Genomic DNA, 14,183 nt, shown 5'->3' with positions numbered 1-14,183 from the left:
GTCGCTATAGCATATCTAGGAGGGCTGCGTTACGTTTTAGCTAACTTGCTCGCAATGATGCTATTCGTGCTATAGCATACTATTTTGACGCTGAACAAAATAACACTGTAGCGTTTTAGCATGTACCACACAGCAGTCCATCTGGCATCGCCGCGTCGCATTGACCCAACTCACACTCACCCTGTCTTAGATGCAAACGCAACGCATACAATCTTACCTAGCCAGCTCATCACCAATTTCCCACCAGCTCGTGACCGAGTGCAGCAACAATGGGGGCATTCATAACTCGTGAGCGAAGGCGGCTTTTGCAGATCGTGAGTGGCAAGAGCTTCCCTCCACCCCCCTCCAAGTAGCGGCATTGGCTACGCCTCCAACTCCAGCAAGATAGCGCCAAAGTCAACCACGCCACCTGCACCGGCAAGTCAGCCATCAATGTTTCTCTGTTTAATTAGGAGTGTACTGGACCTAGCTTTTGCATGCTTCTTTGTTTAATTTGGAGTGTCCCCTTTCATTGCAAATTATGGGAGGCTAAATTTTGTGTCATATTTGACATTTTATGCCCCTATTTTTATATATAGCATGCTATAACTTGTATAGAATTTGGAGAATGGCGGCGCTAAATCTTGTTGCATGCTATTTTTTTCCTTGCAAATAATGCTCTATTTACATACAACGCATAAAAAATATTGCGTATGTCTACCATGGCCAATTAACTCTTCCTGAGACCAACCGGTGTTGATAATCTGTTTTTTTAAGAGAAAAGCAAACACTAGTTGAGCAGTTCTTGCTGATATGATTTTATCTAGATTTTGCCGTGCGCCTTCTTGTCATCGTGGGGTGGCACCGTTTGATGCTGTTTTCATGGACACACTACTTTCTTTCCAGCCGCAACGGCATATGTGCTACTCCCTCCGTTCGGAGTTACTTGTCTCGAAAATGGATCTATCTAGAACTAAAAATATATCTAGATACATCCATTTTCGCGACAAGTAATTTCGAACGGAGGGAGTAGTTGATATTAACTGCAAGACACGTACGGACGCGGCAAACAGATATCACAAATAGGGTGATTACAGTGGCTACGTCCATACACATGGACAAACACATACAGCTGCAACATACATGCATGCATCCAGATGCAGTTGCTAGCTAATACTACTAACTTAGAGGGTGAGGGAAGATGATCAAGGATAGCATGCCTGGCCCCTGCTGGAATATCACAAGGTCATGTTCATGCGAAGAGCACGGGTGGTGGCGTTGTGGTTGTAGCCCAGCATCACCGCCCGGCACACTTGCAGCACTGGCACGTTAGTCGCCATGCGGTAGACGTTGGCGGCCACCACAGCCGCCATGAGGACCAACACCAACACGAAGGCCCACCAGCAGCACCTCCTGCTCCTGAACTCCTCATCTCCATCGACTCGATTTGTTACTTTGTATGTACTTCTATGTGGGGGTTGAGATCCTCTGCAGTACCGTATGGTGCTGTATTGTGAATGACATGTAGGGTCAGGTCCCACATAACGGTGACTGTACAGCATCGTACAGTACTGCAGAGGATCCTAAACCCCTATGTGGTAGTACTATGAAGTGAGTGAGTATGGTCTGCATGCGAGAAGCATATGGGTTAATTTATATGGGTCGGCCGGATCGGAGGGAGAGATAGCGGCCGGCGACAAGTACGGAAGGTGGTTATTCCACACTCTCCAGGAAGACATTCGGGCTCTGTGGTTTTTCTTCTTTTCACAAGAAAAAAAGTTATATATTCGGCTGTCGCTCGATCTGCACGCAAAGCAGACAACTCGATAAGGCTAGTCTATTTGCGTTTGGACACAGCTTGGATTCGAATTGGTTGCACTAGTGTATTTTGAAATTGATTCAACCATGCATGCACGTGTTTAACTAGCTACCACGTGCTTGAAGTTGCCGATAGAGATGGCCGTACCTCGTTCAGCACCAAGGCCGCACGATAGTACGGAGAGGCACGTACGTAGTAACTCATGTTTGCTTGTCCGCAAAATTTATAGCTTATTCGATATACAAATGGGTAGGCGACGGATAATTAGTGACATTATCAGGTCTTTTTATTTGCAAATGGACAATATAATAAGTTACTGCTAAGACAATTTCTAGTAACGTTGGGCCAACTCTAACCGACCCCCTATCCGGGCCCGTAAGGGAGGATACATTCGGTTTTCCTCCTCTACGCCACACCTAGCCAATCTGCCTAGTTTTTTTCCTCCCCGTAGAAAACCCTCTCCAATCTGCCGAATTCATTCCCTTCGCCGCCACCGATGACCGGTCCGCCCGCTGGAATGGATATCCCGGACCCTTCCGCCACCTCGTCGGCCACTGCCACCAGCTTGTCGCGGCTGGAAACAACCCCCGCGCCACCTCCACGCAGAAGAGGAGTTTGGGGATGACAAAAGTCCACCGGCTTCAAGATCCGGCCCCAACCGCGGCAAAGGCCGCCATGGTGGGAACCACCTCTCCGGTGACGGCCCGCCGCCACCGATGCCCGGCCCACCCGCTGGAATGGATATCCAGGATCCTTCCGCCACCTCGCCGGCCACTGCCGCCAGTTTGTCGTGGTCGGAAACCACCCCCGCGCCACCTCCCACATAGAAGAAAAGTTTGGGGATGACAAAATTCCACCGGCTTCAAGATCCGGCTCCAACCGCGGCAAAGGCCGCCATGGTGGCGACCACCTCTCCGGTGACGGCCGCCGCCATCCCACCGCTTCCGCGGAGCCAAAAGAACTAGATGGCCACAACAACGCCCCATCAACGGCCGATGCCTCATCTAGCGTCCTCGGGGACCCCTACAGCCACTGCTCGGCTGTGGCCTGTAAGAAGGGTCATGGCCGCCAAGTGCTCGATGAAATACCAACAAGGTAAAGAAAAACATCTTTCACATTTGGGCCGATGGTGATTGTTGAATGAACTATGCATGTTTTGATTTCAGAATCACGATGATGAAATTACTCCCTCTATACCGTACAGAGGGAGTATATGTTATAACAGTTATAATGTTATGTCATGCATGAACGTATGTAGAGACGAGACTCTCGTTAGACTTAGACCAAAAGGTGAAAGCTAAAGGAAGCTGCCCTGTCACGCTCGTAAACCAGGATGCGCCATGTAGCGTGGGAGGGAACTTGACTGCTTTCGCGTGGTAGACGCGTTACCTCGTTTGCATGTTCGGTCGTTTGCTGTCCTCGGCAATTTTAAATGCATGCATGCATTAGTTTCATGTACGTGCTTTAACTTGAACCGGGTCTTTTGTGCTTGACTTTACCTAGGGGCATGTTTGCTGGGATACGCAACGCAATAGTGCCATCAGTAAACCTGATTTTTGCCGACGAAGTTCACCATAGATACGCACGTAGCAACTCCTTCTCTTCCTGGTATAGTAATCACGGGACGTAGGTCATAGGTTTTATGTATTGTCCATGTATTGTCTGTAGGAATACGAAGGATTACTCTACCCCGAAACCCCTTCACATTCACCTGCTTGAGAGTGTGTTAATGTTTGGACCAAGCACGTAGAAAGAGGGGTCATGATGAAAGACAATGAAGAAGAAGAGGATTATGACGACTATCCAATGTTCCCTGAATACGGTGATAGTGCAACGAGGGACGCTAAGGATCAAGAGGCACCAGCTGACGATGTGCCTGATGATGATCTTCGTCGGGTCATTGTTGATGCATAGAGAGAATGCAAATGTGAAAGGAAGAAGTTGAAGTTCAATCACATGTTAGAGGGTCAAAATAAAGGGTTGTACCCAAATTGCAAAGATGGCAACACAAAACTCAGTACCACATTGGAATTGCTGCAATGGAAGGCGGAGAATGGTTTATCTGATAAGGGATTTGAGAAGCTAATGAAAATAAGAATGAAGAAGAAACTCCTCAAGGATAACGAATTGCCTGACAGTACGTACGAAGCAAAGAAGGTTCTATGACCTCTAGGATTAAAGGTGCAAAAAATACATGCATGCCCTAATGATTGCATCTTGTACCGCAGTAAAGAGTACAAGAATTTGAACACATGCCCGGTATGCGGTGCATTACGGTATAAGATCAGACAAGATGACATTGGTGATGTTGTGGGCGAGCGACCCAGGAAGAGGGTTCCAGCCAAGGTGATGTGGTATGCTCCTATAATACCATGGTTGAAACGTTTGTTCATAAATAAAGAGCATGCCAAGTTGATGCGATGGCACAAGGAAGACCGTAAGAAAGATGGAAAGTTCAGAGCACCCGCTGATGGGTCGCAGTGGCAAAAAATGGAGAAAATTGGGGGGACTTTGTAGGTGACGCAAGGAACGCATGGTTTGATTTAAGTGCAGATGGCATTAATCCTTTTGTGGAGCAGAGCAGCAAACATAGCACCTGGCTCGTGACTCTATGTATCTATAACCTTCCTTCTTGGTTGTGCATGAAGCCAAAGTTCATTATGATGCCAATGCTCATCCAAGGCCCTAAGCAACCCGACAACAACATTGATGGGTACCTAAGGCTGTTACTTGAAGAACTTTTACAACTGTGGAATGGAAAAGGTGTACATGTGTGGGATGAGCACAAATAGCAGGAATTTGACCTACATGGAATTTGACCTACACCCGAAGGATCACCAGGCGGGTACGGATATCCTTGACAGAAAACCCAAAAGCGTCTAATTCAACTGAGACAAGATAATTACTGGTAAGACGACGAACAGAAAGCAGGTTGGTGATGATGAAACGAGAGAGCGGCACATTATGAAGTTCTAAGGAAGTGTTGGATGCAATGAGAGAGCCACGCCAAGTGCGCGTGATCGCCATGCGACCACCATTTCCCACAATGATGTCCCGAGGCGGAAAGGAAGGACGGAGAGAGTGAAGGCTGCCAGGGTTGGAAGTCATATGCGACAATGCGCCGGAGTCCATGTACCAGTCGGAGGTGTTGGACGGCGGTGGTGGTGACGAGTGTGCGGCCTGGAGCGTGGTCTGAAGACCACCCATGTCCCACAACTGGTGCTAAAGCGGAGGTGCATTGCTGGAGCTGGCGCCCGGTGAGCCGTAGGTGAAGCCGGGGAGGAGGGCGGAGTAGCCATCGTAGCCGTAGGAGAGAGGGGTTGGAGCTGCACCCCCGGAGAAGAAGGCTTGCTATTGCGGGACGTCGGGGTGTGGCCCGAGGACGCCAGCGCCCGACGCACGCCAGGGCATGGACCATGCTTGGACCATGCCAGTCCAGGATTAGCGCCTAGAGCGGCGCCCGACAGATGCCCTGACGAGGAGCTGGTGAAGACGAGGAAGATGAGCCCCCCCCCCCCTTGCCCCGGCCACGCTGCTTGTTGCGGCCGCGCCTACGACCAGGCTGTGGAGGCGTAGGGTTGGCCGGCGAAGCTTGGGGCCGGGCCGCGATGAGCACATGCGCAGAGTGTTGTCTGCTGCCTGTTCGGCGGTTCCTCAAGAAGGAGAAACAAGCGAGCTTCCAGGAACATGGGTAGCGGGACGCGGGCAGTGAGGTGGGGAATGGCGCCGTGGTACTGTCGCCCGAGGCCACGCATCATGGAAGGCCATCTTCGAGACATGGAGGGACGTGTGTGCTCAGGGGAAAACTGCACACACGTACGCTATACTAGCCTATGCAGCAGACTCCGTACAATGCTCACATACACAAATACATGTAGGTTATCATTAGGATTTAAGCGACGTTGATAATTAACAACAGGTTTGATATCTGGCTCCATATTAACTTTGTGTTGACACATGACCGGGCTTATGCCCTAAAGAATATTCGATTGCAGCACAATGTTTTCTTAAAGTGCTCAATAATCCATTTTCTTCGTACACTCAAAGATTAGAATTGATAATAATAGTAAATATTTTCATTTCATTAAGATAAGAAATTTTTCTAGTAACTAGGAGTTTTTTGAATTCAAAAACAGGATCACCCTTAGGAGGCAAATTATGAACAAGATCTTCCAAAGATTCAAGAGGCAAATTATGTCTCAGAAAAAGTTTCTACCTAAATAAAATCTTATATATTTCTTTTCTTTCAGGCATATCCATATCATTCTCATGTTCTAATATGTATTGCTCCAAAGGTCCAGCAGTAGGTACAAAAGTAGCAGCAAGACAAACAATTTAATCTTCATAAGGTAAATCTTTAGCATGATGTTGTTTAGTGAACTTAGAAAATCAAATTCATTAGATTCATCACCAAACTTAACTTAATCTTTATCCATGGAACTGTTTTCCTGATAACATGCTAGTCTCCCTGTATAGCCGGGTTCGCACTTCCACAACGCTCTTGTAGTAGGAATACATATGTATCTTGTTGTTTCACTCCAACATCTCAGATATAGCAATTCGTTTCAAGTATGTAGCTAATAATCAGTTTGGAATGTAATAACTAAGTACCATTGGATTGTATGTATACTAGCTGGTCAAGGACTATGTGCATCCATCTAAAGCTTTGTATAGCTATAACAGGCGTACTACAATTGATAAACGAATGGTGGAAACACAGTAAACTGCGATGGATTATATATATAAAGCCACATGCATAGACCATGCAATTGGCATGTATATGTAGTCATGACTATATTACTGCATCCCACCTGCCTGCACACAGTTCGAATGCACGCACAACATGTGTGACTCAAGCAACATGTGTGACTCAAGCAACAGACGGCCTGATCACCGTCCAGTTCGCAAAGTTTGAAGAAACACGCATGTCGTAAACGTATGTACACCATGCAATACAGGATGCTCGACAGTGGCTCCGCGGGGATGTAGCAGCATGAAGAAAGAAAAAGCTTCCACCACCATTAGTGCAGAACCGGGCTATAGCACCGGTTCGTAAGGGTCTTTAGTCCCGGTTCTGTAACCGGCACTAAAGGGTGGGGACTAAAGATCCTCCCCTTTAGTAACGGTTCTGCACGAACCGGGGCTAAAGGCCCACCACGTGGCACGAGCCCGCGTGGTGGTCTGGGGGACCTTTAGTACCGGTTGGTAACACCAACGGGTACTAAAGGATAAAAATTTTTGAATTTTTTTTTTTCGAAAAAAAATTGAGTTTGTTTTTTCTGATTTTTAAATTTCTGAATTATTTGATGATTTTGTCTCTAATCACCGATCATCATTGCTCTAACCACCACTCATCATTCCAAATCGTCTAACTTCCCGACCGGCTATCCATCCTCTCACTACTCCAACCTGAGCACGCCTAACTTCCAAGTTCTATTCCCCCTAGTTTCCAAGTCTGCACGTGTTGTTTACATGACAATAGTAAGCTGTCAATCCTATTAACCCTCAGGAATTTAGCTTGAGCATGAAGTCACATGTTTCACCATTTTAGTTTGAAACTATTATTCTAAAAAATAATTATTATTTAGTAACCGAAATATTTCTTGAATAAGTAGTTTGACCACAGTTTGACCAGATTTGACCATAGTTTGACCACAGTTTGACCAAAAGTCAAAAAAACTAAAATAATTATTTATTAACACTAATATTTCTTGAATAATTAGTTTGACCATAGTTTGACCACAATTTGATCAGATTTAACAAAAAATTTAAATAAACTGAATTTGAGGATTCTAAAAAATTTGAGGATTATTTAGTAACGAAAATTTGACCATAACTTTTTTTCTTTTTAGAATTTGAGGATTCTAAAAAATTACAAATAGGCCGTATGCAGCAAAGAAGGGTGTTTGCCATCTAGGATTGGAGGTGCAGAAGATACATGCATGCCCTAATGACGGCATCCTGTACCGAGGTGCGTACGAGGATTTGAACGCGTACCCGGTATGCGGTGCATTATGGTATAAGATCAGATGAGATGACCCTGGTGATGTTGACGGGGAGCGCCCCCGGAAGAGGGTTCCCGTCAAGGTGATGTGCTATGCTCCTATAATACCACGGTTGAAATGCCTGTTCAGAAACAAAGAGCATGCCAAGTCCATGCGATGGCACAGCGATGACCGTAAGAAAGACGGGAAGTTGAGAGCACCCGCTGATGGGTCGCAGTAGAGAAAAATCGAGAGGAAGTACTGGGAGGAGTTTGCAGGTGACGCAAGTAATGCATTGCTTAGATGACACCCAAAGTATATACCTAGACAAATGCAGGAAGAATGTTTACTTGGGGCATCGTCGATTCCTTCCGACCAACCATCAATGTCGAAAGAAAGGCAAGCACTTCAAAGGTGAGGCAGATCACCGGAAGAAGTCCACCATGCGTACCGGTGATCACGTCCTTGCTATGGTTAATGATTTAAAAGTAATCTTCAGAAAGGGTCCTGGCGGACTATTTGTTCCGAATGACGCTGAGGGACACGCACCCATGTGGAAAAAGAAATTTATATTTTGGGACCTACCCTACTGAAAGACCTAGAGGTCCGCTCTTCAATCGACGTGATGCACGTGACGAAGAACCTTTGCGTGAACCTGCTAGGCTTCTTGGGCGTGTATGGAAAGACAAAAGATACAGCAGAGGCACGAGAGGACTTGCAACGTTTGCATGAAAAAGACGGCCTGCCTCCAAAGCAGTATGAAGGTCCTGCCGGCTCAGTATGAAATCTTCTTTGAATGCCTGCTCAGTATGAAGGTCCCGTCTAGCTACTCGTCGAATATAAAGGGAATAATAAATATGGCAGAGAAAAAGTTCCAGAACCTAAAGTCTCATGACTGCCACGTGATTATGACGCAGCTGCTTCCGGTTGCATTGAGGAGGCTTCTACCGGAAAACGTTCGATTAGCCATTGTGAAGCTATGTTCATTCCTCAGTGCAATCTATCAGAAGGTGATCGATCCAGAAATCCTACCAAGGTTAAGGAGTGATGTGGCACAATGTCTTCTCAGTTTTGAGCTGGTGTTCCCACCACCCTTCTTCAATATCATGACGCATTGAGGAGGCTTCTACCGGAAAACGTTCGATTAGACATTGTGAAGCTATGTTCATTCCTCAGTGCAATCTCTCAGAAGGTGATCGATCCAGAAATCCTACCAAGGTTAAGGAGTGATGTGGCACAATGTCTTCTCAGTTTTGAGTTGGTGTTCCCGAAGATGGAGATCAGAAGGAGCAAAATGATATTGGCCATATCATGTCACTTTTTGATTACATGTGATGTTTATCATGTTTATGCATCTTATTTGCTTAGAACGACGGTAGTAAATAAGATGATACCTCATAATAATTTCAAGAAAGTGTTCCCCCTAACTGTGCACCATTGTGAAAGTTCGTTGTTTCGAAGCACCACATGATGATCGGGTGTGATAGATTCTAACGTTCACATACAACGGGTGTAAGCCATTTACACACGCGAAACACTTAGGTTGACTTGACGAGCCTAGCATGTACAGACATGGCCTCGGAACACAAGAGACCAAAAGGTCGAACATGAGTCATATAGTGGATACGATCAACATGAAGATGTTCACCGATGATGACTAGTCCATCTCACGTGATGATCGGACACGGCCTAATTGACTCGGATCATGTATCACTTAGATGACTAGAGGGATGTCTATCTGAGTGGGAGTTCATAAGATGAACTTAATTATCCTGAACATAGTCAAAAGGTTTTTGCAAATTATGTCGTAGCTCGCGCTTTAGTTCTACTGTTTTAGATATTTTCCTAGAGAAATTTAGTTGAAAGTTGATAGTAGCAATTATGCGGACCGGGTCCGTAAACTGAGGATTGTCCTCATTGCTGCATAGAAGGCTTATGTCCTTAATGCACCGCTCGGTGTGCTGAACCTCGAACGTCATCTGTGGATGTTGCGAACATCTGACATACACGTTTTGATAACTACGTGATAGTTCAGTGATGTTAAGCGGTTTAGAATTGAGGCACCAAAGATGATTTCGAAATGTCGCGGAACATATGACATGTTTCGAGGGCTGAAATTGGGATTTCAGGCATGTGCCCACGTAAAGAGGTATAAGACCTCCGACGAGTTTCTTAGCCTGCAAACTAAGGGAGAAAAGCTCAATCGTTGAGCTTGTGCTCAGATTGTCTGAGTACAATAATCACTTGAATCGAGTGGGAGTTAATCTTCCAGATGAGATAGTGATGTTTCTCCAAAGTCATTGCCACCAAGCTGCTAGAGCTTCGTGATGAACTATAACATATCAGGGATAGATATGATGATCCTTGAAATATTCGGCAATGTTTGACGCCGCGAAAGTAGAAATCAAGAAGGAGCATCAATTGTTGATGGTTACTGAAACCACTAGTTTCAAGAAGGCAAGGGCAAGAAGGAGTACTTCATGAAACGGCAAATCAGTTGCTGCTCCAGTGAAGAAACCCAGGGTTGAACCCAAACCCGAGACTAAGTGCTTCTGTAATGAGGGAACAGTCACTGAAGCAGAACTACCCTAGATACTTGGTAGATGAGAAGGCTAGCAAGGTTGACAGAAGTATATTGGATATACATTGTATTAAATGTGTGCTTTACTAGTACTCCTAGTAGCACCAGGGTATTAAGATACCGGTTCGGTTACTATGTGTTAGTAACTCAAAATAAAAGAGCGATGGAATAAACAGAGACTAGCCAAAGGTGAGATAACGATGTGTGTTGGAAGTGTTTCCAAGGTTGATGTGATCAAGCATCGCCTACTCCGTCTACCATCGAGATTGGTGTTAAACCTAAATAATTGTTATTTGGTGTTTGCGTTAAGCATAGACATGATTGGATTACGTCTATCGCAATACGGTTATTCATTTAAGGAGAATAATGGTTACTCTATTTATTTGAATAATACCTTCAATGGTCTTGCACCTAAAAGAATGGTTTATTGAATCTCGATCATAGTGATACACATTTTCATGCCAAAAGATATAAGATAGTAATGATAGTACCACCTGCTTGTGGCACTGCCATTTGAGTCATATTGGTATAAAACACATGAAGAAGCTCCATGTTGATGGATCTTTGGACTCACTCGTTTTTGAAAAGTTTGAGACATGCGAACCATGTCTATTGGTATGTGTGCATGAAGAAACTCCATGCAGATGGATCGTTTGGACTCACTTGATTCTAAATCACTTGAGACATGCAAATCATATCACATGGGCAAGATGACTGAAAAGCCTCGTTTTCAGTAAGATGGAACAAGAAAGCAACTTGTTGGAAGTAATACATTTTGATGTGTGCAGTCCAATGAATGCTGAGGCACGCAGTGGATATCGTTATGTTCTTACTTCATAGAGGATTTAAGTAGATACTGAGTATATTTACTTGATGAAACACAGGTCTGAATTATTGAATGGTTCAAGTAATTTCAGAGTGAAGTTGAAGATCGTCGTAACAAAAGGATAAAATGTCTATGATATGATCATAGAGATGGATATCTGAGTTGCGAGTTTGGTACACAATTGAGACATTATGGAAATTGTTTCACAACTAATACCGCCTGGAACACCATAGTGTGATGGTGTGTCCGAACATCATAACTGCACCCTATTGGATATGGTGCATACCATGATGTCTCTTATCGAATTACCACTATGGTTCATGGGTTAGGCATTAGAGACAACCGCATTCACTTTAAATAAGCCATCATGTAATTCCATTGAGATGACACTATATGAACTATGGTTTAGAAAAACCTAAGCTGTCGTTTCTTGAAAGTTTGGGGCTGCGACGCTTATGTGAAAAAAGTTTCATCCTGATAAGCTCAAACCCAAAGCGGATAAATACATCTTCATAGGACACCCAAAACAGTTGGGTAAGCCTCCTATTTCAGATCCGGAAGCAAAAGTGATTGTTTCTAGAAACGGGTCCTTTCTCGAGGAATAGTTTCTCTCGAAAGAATTGAGTGGGAGGATGGTGGAGACTTGATGAGGTTATTGAACCATCACTTCAACCAGTGTGTAGAAGGGCACAAGAAGTTATTCCTGTGGCACCTACACCAATTGAAGTGGAAGCTGATGATAGTGATCATGAAACTTCAGATCAAGTCACTACCAAACCTCGTAGGTCGACAAGGATGCGTACTACTTTAGAGTGGTATGGTAATCCTGTCTTGGAAGTCATGTTGCTAGACAATAATGAACCTACGAGCTATGGAGAAGCGATGGTGGGCCCGGATTCCGACAAATGGCTCGAGGCCATAAAATCCGAGAGAGGATCCATGTATGAAAACAAAGTGTAGACTTTGGAAGAAATACTTGATGGTCATAAGGCTTGTTGGGTATAGATGGATTTTAAAAGGAAGATAGACAATGATGGTAAGTATCACCATTAAGAAAGCTCGACTTGTCATTAAGATGTTTTCCGACAAGTTCAAGGATTTTACTACGATGAGACTTTCTCACTCGTAGCGATGCTAAGAGTCTGTTGGAATCATATTAGCAATTACTGCATGATTTATGAAATCTTGCAGATAGGATGTCAAAACATTGTTTCATCGATGTTATTCTTGAGGAAAGGTTGTATGTGATACAACCAGAAGGTTTTCAATCCTGAAAGATGCTAACAAGTGTGCAAAGCTCCAGCAATCCTTCTAAGGACTGGAGTAAGCATCTCAGAGTTGGCATATACGCTTTGATGAGATGATCAAAGATTTTAAGTTTATACAAAGTTTATGAGAAACTTGTATTTCCAAAGAAGTGAGTGGGAGCACTATAGCATTTCTGATGAATATATGTTGTTGACATATTGTTAATCGGAAATGATGTAGAATTTCTGAAAAGCATATAGGGTTATTTGAAAAGTGTTTTTAATGGAAAACCTGGATTAAGCTACTTGAACATTGAGCATCAAGATCTATAAGGATAGATCAAAACGCTTAATAGTACTTTCAAATGAATACATACCGTGACAAGATTTTGAAGGAGTTCAAAATAGATTAGCAAAGAAGGAGTTCTTGGATGTGTTATATGGTGTGAGTATTGAGTAAGACTCAAGAAATGACCACGACAGAAGAGAGACAAAGGACGAAGGTCGTCCCCTATGCTTCAGACGTAGGCTCTATAGTATGCTATGCTGTGTACCGCACCGGAAGTGTGCCTTGCCATGAGTCAGTCAAGGGGTACAAGAGTGATCCAAGAATGGATCACAGGACAGCGGTCAAACTTATCCTTAGTGGACTAAGGAATTTTCTCGATTATGGAGGTGTTAAAAGAGTTCGTCGTAAAGGGTTACGTTGATGCAAACTTTGACACTAATCCGGATTATTCTGAGTAGTAAACCGGATTCGTATAGTAGAACAGTTATTTGGAATAGTTCCAGATAGAGCGTGGTAGCTGGATCTAGGAGATGACATAGAGATTTGCAAAACACACAAGGATCTGAAAGGTTTAGATCCGTTGACTAATAACCTCTCTCACAAGCGAGATATGATCAAACCCCATGGGTGTCGATCCATTACAATCACATAGTGATGTGAACTAGATTATTGACTCTAGTGCAAGTGGGAGACTGTTGGAAATATGCCCTAGAGGCAATAATAAAATGGTTATTATTGTATTTCCTTGTTCATGATAATTGTTTATTATTCATGCTATTTGACCGGAAACCGCAATACATGTGTGAATACATAGACCACAGCATGTCCCTAGTGAGCCTCTAGTTGACTAGCTCGTTGATCAACAGATGGTCATGGTTTCCTGACCATGGACATTGGATGTCTTTGATAACGGGATCACATCATTAGGAGAATGATGTGATGGACAAGAGCCAATCCTAAGCCTAGCACAAGATCGTGTAGTTCGTATGCTAAAGCTTTTCTAAATGTCAAGTATCTTTTCCTTAGACCATGAGATTGTGCAACTCCCGGATACCGTAGGAATGCTTTGGGTGTACCAAACGTCACAACGTAACTGGGTGGCTATAAAGGTGCACTACGGGTATCTCCGAAAGTATCTGTTAGGTTGGCACGAATCGAGACTGGGATTTGTCACTCCGTGTGACGGAGAGGTATCTTTGGGCCCACTCGGTAGGACATCATCATAATGTGCACAATGTGATCAAGGAGTTGATCACGGGATGATGTGTTACGTAACGAGTAAAGAGACTTGCCGGTGACGAGATTGAACAAGGTATCGGCATACCGACGATCGAATCTCGGGCAAGTACTATACCGGTAGACAAAGGGAATTGTATACGCGATTGATTGAATCCTTGACATCGTGGTTCATCCGATGAGATCATCGTGGAACATGTGGGAGCCAACATGGGTATCCAG

The sequence above is a fragment of the Triticum dicoccoides genome, chromosome 3B (assembly GCF_002162155.2).
Source record: "Triticum dicoccoides isolate Atlit2015 ecotype Zavitan chromosome 3B, WEW_v2.0, whole genome shotgun sequence".
In the NCBI taxonomy this organism is placed as follows: Eukaryota; Viridiplantae; Streptophyta; class Magnoliopsida; order Poales; family Poaceae; genus Triticum; species Triticum dicoccoides.
Note: the sequence above shows the minus strand (reverse complement) of the source record.